The sequence below is a fragment of the Podarcis raffonei genome, chromosome 17 (genome assembly GCF_027172205.1).
Source record: "Podarcis raffonei isolate rPodRaf1 chromosome 17, rPodRaf1.pri, whole genome shotgun sequence".
NCBI lineage: Eukaryota > Metazoa > Chordata > Lepidosauria > Squamata > Lacertidae > Podarcis > Podarcis raffonei.
The window spans coordinates 4,458,747-4,467,054 of record NC_070618.1 but is presented as its reverse complement, the minus strand read 5'-3'; positions in this window follow the sequence as shown (position 1 = coordinate 4,467,054).

Here is an 8,308-nt window from a genome sequence, read left to right as displayed (position 1 = left end):
CTGTTACACATAGCGATGCTAGTTATTTGTGGACTAAGCTGGAACATTTTCTTACACATTCGAAGTGCCCCAAGGCGTACACAAGCCTTCTTGTTGCCACAAAACACAACAGGGCCAGTTTATTCAGGGCTCAACAGAAATTAGCAGTTATATTTGTCACAGACAAATTCTAATCAGATGGTCAATACTCACAAAGCAATCGATACAGAATTTCAAATCAGTGCAAAAATATACATACAATCAAAATGAAACCAAACACAAATACGTAGCAAAAATATACACAGAATCTCTCTACGAATATAGTATATACTCTGAAGACAAACTGATATTTAAATAAAAAAAGAAAGAGCACACTATATAAATAATTCTTTTACAGTCATTGCGTGTCAGGACTGATCATTCAAAGGCAAGAAGAAGGGGTTTACAAGGCAGACATCTAGAAACTAGTACACAATAAAAACCCTGTTTAAGACAGAAGAACAAGTAAACAAATATGATGTGCATTTCTAGCTTCTGTTTAGGCACACAATGTGGAAACAGTTCACCTAACGGTTATAATTTTACAATTACTCGAGCGAATTATTAAGCACACAGATTGCAAAGAGCAAGAACTACACAATAGGCAAACTATTGCAGGTGGTAAATTTTGCATTGTGGCATAATCAGGGGTGCTTTTAAAGCTATTCGCTACTAAACTTTGCTCAGCTTATTTAAATGGGTCTCAAACTTTCTCACACAGTGTTTCTCAGGTTGATTTTTTAAAACCCAGGCCCACTTCTAAGCTTACTGTACTTTCAAAGCCATCTCTTTGGCTGGTGAGCACACACAACCTCTCACATATCAGGACATGTATTCAGACCACTGTGGGATCTGTGGACTGAGCCATTAATTCAACGCCAGCATTAGATTAGTCCTACAACACGGAACCCCCAGGTCTTCCACAGGAGGAAGCAGGAAGGAGGGAATCTCTGTGGCCAGAAGAGCTCTTATCTACAGCTTGCAGGGTTAGCAAAGTTTGGGTGGCTGCAAAGCTCAGGCTCTGCTGCCAAGACAAAAATGTGTCTGGCTTTTTCCACAGCTGGGCCTAATACCTCCTTGCAACTTTTTCCCCCCATCACCGAAGAGGAAAAGGGGGTAACTCCAGAGTATGAGAACCACTGCATCTACTACCAAAATGAGTAAATGTTTTACAGTTCAAGATGAGCCACAGCACTGAACATATGTGCCCAGCATATATTTAGACTTCTAATACCCGACCGCACTGGAATAAAATTGATGTATTTGTAGTGTAGATGTGGCCTGAAGTTTGCAATTCCACTAGATTATAGTTCCTATTTAGCCTTCATCGAACAAGAGCAAGAATGTATCTAGACATATTCCCTTAGTTACAAAGAAATGAGCAGAAAAAATACTAATTTTTGCATTTAACATTTGCCAAATTAAGTTTCTCTCAGCTCATTTCTAACACATTATATATACTGTTGCTATTTTGGGAAACAGAGCAGTCATGGGCTCCAAAAGCACAAAATTGTGCCTGTCCTTTGTTTGTATAGATTTGGCCAGAATTGGTAGAAAGTGAATAAATTCTAACAAGGCCACATCAGAACAATCCGGTTTAAACAAATTATTGGAAAATTAAACAAACAGGATCATCAAGAGGTGACCAAACACGAAGAATTTGCACGTTATACTCATAGCAGTGGTCTTCAAACTGTGCTGTGGAGGTTAAACCTAAGATTCCTTGCAAGCTGATCAGAGATTCTCTTTGGTGAGATAATAAACAATGGTGAACAAGCTCCCCTGAAAGACAGCTTGCCCGCCACAAGTAATTGTGCAGTGCAAATCTGTATGGGGTGTTCTAGGGCACATTCATTATTTGTACTATACAACTCTGAAACTTTTACCAGGCTGGGCCAGTTTGAAAATCACTGACTGAGAAGAATGAGCACAGCTCAATACAGACATATATGGAAATTTAAAGCTAAGCAGCTGTTCCAAGTTCTCTCAACTGTAGCTATGCAAGAAGGACCAAGCATGATTTACATAAAATGATTCATGCAATCCACCTCATAACACTGCACAAAGCATTCCCTGCTGAAAAGGACCAGCTTTATACAAACCAAATTTCACTTTCCATATAGGAAATAATGCACACAGTTAGCACATGCAACCACTGTGATCGACACACATGTATTTTAGTATGTCTCTGGACCTCAACTGTCCCAGATTAGGGTTTCCAATCATGTGTGTTTCACACAGGGAAATATGCATGTGTGCTTGTCATATACAATTGCATGTACATGGGAAATTAAAATTCCCTGCTTGGAAGCCATATTTGTGTATGAAGTTTGGCATGTACTGAAATGTTACAAGAAAATGCAGCATTAAAGGGATCTATAAACATACTTTTTATTAAGTCTGATGGGGAGGGGCAGAACCCTGAAAATAGGTTCTTAGTTGTTTACAGAATGAATATCTGAATTATCATTTACATCAACGCTACTATAATTGCATAGAAAACCTTCCTTATAAATTATCTTCAGAAAATATAAACCTTCTTAAAAATATTCTAATTCAATATTTGTGTCAACACAAACTTCTCATCCTGGTCTTCAAAAGAATTTTTTTTTAACAAAAAACCGCCCACAGTTTTTGAAGGGTTCTACTTAAGAGGTTGTGTCAAGAAAGGCAATTAATATCATTAACTGTCATAAGCAAGTAGACAGACAAGCCTTCCAGTGGAAGCAGTGCATCGATATGGAAGCTTACAATCAACAGTCACCATCTTGTAAACATTAAATTTGCTAACCTAACTGCATTAAATTATGCTACTGTAAGCAATGCAAAGATTCGCTTTACATTCAACGCAGAACTATAGGAAGTTAAAACCATAACGAATGCAGCACCTGTTCCAGTATAACCCAATTCACAACCTAGTCAGTCTGAAGTACATGGATTTCAGCTACACGTTTTGTTGGAAGACCTCCCTAACTTAATACAGACAGACAGACAGACAGACAGAGGCTTTGCGGCTGCATGTGATCGAGAACTGGATCTAAGCAATGAGGCTGGGTTGTTTTTAAATCCCTATTTTGTTTCCTCACTCATAATCACCTCCCAAAGCTCCCATGGAGGAGCATCAAAAGGCTTTCCCCCAACATGACCCATAGCAGCTTTGGGACAAATTTCAAGTGAGAAAACATTGCAAGCAATAATATAACTCTACCTTCTCTAGCGCCACGCAGACCCAATTTGGGGGAGACTAGCTGCTCTGAATCTTACACAACTGTTAGAATATCTGGCTATGGATCTTTAACATAACATGATTTTGGGATGTAGTGCTTCAGCTCAATGTGGCTGTAGATAAAGGGCAGACAGAATCGTCACAGTAATTTGTTCCCATGGAACTGAACAGGGCTAAATTTACACAAGAGGTTTGGGAATGACTTAAGTTCTGCTCAGCTCAGGAAGAGAAAGGATCTTTGTACACATTTGATCCAATGCACAGTAGATCCAGTGTGCTGCCCCAATGTCACATTTGCAAAAAGACAGAGCTCAATCTGCAAACACCCAAGCTACAAGATCTGTATACCACAAAATTGGAGAGCACAATGTGCTACAGTCCAATACACATTGAGCTGTGTGTGCATTGGTCCCAATGCAAGCGCTGAAAGCTAACACTGTCCATCGGACAGAATGTCTGTATAGGGTTTTACTTTACAAATCTTTAACATGCAGTTTATATCTGAGGCTAAAAGTGAACTTTCAGTTAATTTATTAGTAGCCTGCTCTATTCCTCTCCTGAATCTCTGAGTGGGCAACAGGAGGGGGGGGAGAGGGGGGTAGTTAAATAGGCATAAATGAATATACTGGAATTACAAAACTGAATTTCCTGTGGTGTACTTCAGACACGACCTCAATCCTAAAATGCACTTGTACAAAAAGGGCTTTGTATTAAGCTATACCAAATATAATGCAATTTCTCTTACAATTACAAGTGCAAAACAAAGGTAGCATGTAAACAATGGATGCAGGTCCTGATTTTTTTTAAAAAGAGTATTGGCTGAAATCACTAATGCAGTTGATTTCAAAGATCCTTGCATGAAGACAGATTACAGCACTACATTTTTGTCAATGCTGACCTAAGCTTGGACATGAAGATGAGCACTTAGTACAGTGAGAAAAGCTGCGCTAGTGGTAATAGGGGGGTTTTGTCCTGGAAAGTTGGACCATGCATTTACTTCATAATGTATATAATGGTACACACACACATTGATTTTAGAAACTCCACATCTCTGCACACCTGAGTGTGGACCTGTGCATCACATACAAAAACAATGTGTTAATTAGCCACAATCCTGACTCCTGACTCCAATACAGATTAAATGCTAGGTTCATGCAAACCATGGTTCGCAAATCAGAAGCATGTGCTCTCTCCTCAAAACTCTCCCCCGCTTCCTCCACTGCCTTCCTGGAGTTCGCTTTGGTTGCCTTACATTTGTGTCAAACCAGCCATGGTTCCCTTGTAGACTAGAAGCTGAAATATGCTTGCAAACCAGGATTACCTCTGTGTTTACTGTGCACCATCACAAACCATGGTTATGCAAAGCCATAGTTAATGCAAGGAAGAGGGAGGAACTGCAAGTTTCTGCAACCCATGCTTTGCAGGGAGCTAATGGTACATCTGCACCAGGCCAGAGTCAGGTGAGAAACAGGCATGAAAATAATAGTGATGCAGCCTACTATTAGGAAAAATTGGTCCCCATGACAAATCACACCATCACAACTGGAAGCTTCAATGGTTTCAGGAGAAATGATAGAAACTGGCAGGAAATCCATTCCATCTCCAAAAAGACCCTAAATATCTCCCTGGTTTCAAAATTAATTTTCCATGGGCTGTTGTTAGAAAAACACCATTAATCTTTGGATCCCTGTCCATTACCTTAAAAAAACCTCCAAAAAGCCATGGTCTACAAATAGAGAAAGGCTTACAGACAAACTATTGCTGAAATAGTCCTGTGAACGTACTCAATTACTATATTATTAGGATGACATGTCACTTGGATTAAATATATGTGAAGAATGCAGTAAAAATGCAGTGGATAAGATTACATTCTGGGAAGAGCACTCTTTGCTGTGCCCGATGAGCTGTCTCACAATACATCTCCCCCAGACCCCTAATGAGACATTGTTCCTTAGTTCACATGAAGTGGAGAAACTGAAATGCAAACAACAAGTTCTAGTTCCCAAACACAAAAACCAGATGCACAAGTACTGCTTGGTGTGCCAGCTTTAGCTTGTTTTGGGGCACATAGTTCACATATGAAGGGCTGAGTTGGACCAAAGACAAAACAAGCTGCCACTTGACTTCAAAGTAATCTCTCTTGGGTTGTACTTAGACTTCGCGCTGGAGATGTACTTCTCCTAGTGCACAACTTTACTCTAGCCAAGCAGCTGTGCAAACCAGTACTAAATTGCACAATATTTGTGCATGACAAGAACCAGTCACTTGCTGCAGCTACTTTCTGCCAACAAATTCATAGCATGCTACTGCCATTTATATCACAATCTAAGGGATTTATTTGGGGAAACATACACTCTTCATAAATAGCATATTGCACTGTGCTATTTCACTAATGAGCAGTGAAAATCAACAATATGATAAACCAAGGTAGGAACAGTTTATGCTTTCAGGGAGAAACTATAAATAACTAAATACAGAGCTTGGTAACAAAAGAGGTACTGTGAGATAGCTCAAGACTTTGAGCATATTCAGTGAAATTTGATGGTCCCTCCCCAGCCATATGACAAACTGCATCATCCGAAATGAAACTCCCTTTAGTCTTAAAAGCGGTATTTCATGGGGGTAGTTGCCATTCAAGAAAAATAAGCCCCCTTGAATACTTCTATTCTACCTGCACAATATTTTATACCTAGAAGGATCGAACAAGATGAAAAGGTCTTAAATGTCTATTCACATTCATCTGTGTATCAAAGCTCAGAGTTTTTGCAAAGAAAGCACCTGCCAATGTTACAAGAAGGTCTACAAAATATGCAGCATTCCCCAGCTGAACTCTGGTCGGTGTGGAAGTACGTTTAAACTACAACGTGCTCTAACAATCTGGAAGACAAATAACATGTAACAAAGAAGCCACAGTGTTTTGTTTTGTTTTGCTGTGTAGCGCACAGCGCATGAAGAGAGCCTTTGTGTAAACATAGTGCAAATCAGAAATGGACCCACAAGCAACACTGGAAGCTTTGTGCAGATAAAGCACTGGCAAGCCGTGGAGTCTCGCTGGGTGGGTGCAGTCCCGACGCCACCCTTCTCCCAGGAGACACTTGCAGCGGTGACTGCCGCGTCAAAATGACAGTGCTCCAGCAGACATTCCTGTTGTGTAGGAAGAGTTGTTCTGCAGCAATTACGCATGCAATGAGACAGCTGCTCACGGTAGTACCTGCTGCAAACCAGAGCAACTTGCAGTTCCTTTAGGTTGCAAAGTGTCCCAGGCATGAACGCCTGGTGGAGCGGGAAAGGAGTTGCTCACTTTTACTGCTTTTCTGATGCTGTGCATGCCACCGTTTTCAAAAAAGCCATAGTTGTGCACAAAAGCTTGATATGTTCTCATTAACTACATACGAAATGGGGTATTAGAATAGATGACGAGTGCAGTACTGCGGCTACCACAGCCCTCTCAGGTTGCTTCCAGATGGACAAAGGCAGCCTAAGAATATTTGTTGCAAAAGCACCTGAAAGACGCAATGTTGCATCTATAGGATTTTGACCCTGTTTGAGGGTACTGCTACTGCTTCTGCATTCAGGAGTAATGATATTCTCTCCATAATTAAATACAGCTTGTATTGGTATTATCGGAAGCAATGCTAAAGTCACCAGCTATCTTGCTTAATCTTCCTTCTGTGATTAGCATCCACAGAAATGATACTATCTTCATTTGGACACAATGAAAAACTATGATTTATCTCCTTGTATCCATGCAGTGGCTGATCCCTGAAATGATAAATGATGGTTTTATCATTACAGGATGAAGTGTAGCATAGTTGAGAGAAGATCAGAAGCCTTTACTTCCTAACTAGTTTCACATCATGTCTAAGCTCTAAACGGTGGTCAGTTTCAACTACGGTTTACTGAAACATGCCAGCTTCATAACTCATAAACCATAGTTTGTTCAGGTTCAGATATAACAACAAATTACAATTCATCAAAACTGAAGTAGAAGCTTCTAATCTCCTCATGATAATACTGGAGAAGGAAGAGGGAGAGAGTGCAAGTCTGAGACTTGACGCAGCTTGTTCACATAACCACAAACCATAGCTTAGCCTTATGTCTGAACAGAGTCTGCATTAACATTTCCTTGTATGGTCAATATACAGAGCAGGGAATGATTCCCTATAGTTATAAGCAAGGACCTTTCTATGTAGCATTTTTATCTGCACAATCAGTACAGCCACATCTAGATCTAGTCACATAAGACACACTTTAAAGACAAACAAACATGTAGACCAGTTCATCAACAGAGAAGAAACTAAGGCATATTTCAACTTAGTGTATCAATACTTAACATAAATGAATGCTGATTTGTTTACTAAATTGTGCCATGTTTACTGATTATTGGTTTGCCATTCATAGTCTCTTTGTATATTAAAATAATTTAGGGAACGAAATTAGAATAATAATTTAGGGAATGAAATTAGAATTTAGGGAATGAAGTAAGAAAAATCTCAATATAGGGACCTGAACTATAAAAAAGAAACAGAGAGAGAGAGAGAAATGGAGAAAACCAGAAGCTTGTAGTGTATAGAAAAAGATTGTGCAGTATAAAAATAGATAAAATTATATTAGGTTTTTAGGGTTCACTGGCCATGTTCACACATTAAGCCATCAGAAGAAGAACTTCACCAGAGTTTAGTTTTCCTTTTCCTGAATGTCAGCCAGTCTTGCCTTTCTGGACAAGGGATTGTGGCTTAAAACAAAACTGGTTCATATGACAAGCAGAATCATGGTTTGCAGCTGGCTAGCTTTGAAACTGAGAACCACAATCCCTGGTCTGGATGATAAGACGTTGTTTACCATTACATGTAGACACAGCCATTGAGTAGTGTGGAAGTGTTCATGCAGGCAAATAAAAAAGTAGCTAAATATCCGAGGCACAATCCATACAGAGCTATGCATGCGGGAGGTGATCCCCATTGCATTCAGCCAAGCCTGCCAGCTCTCTGCTGAGTGCATCTTTCCAATCAAGGGAGTGTTGGGTAATCTGTGCTTTGCAGACTTGGGAAGGAGCTACAGTTT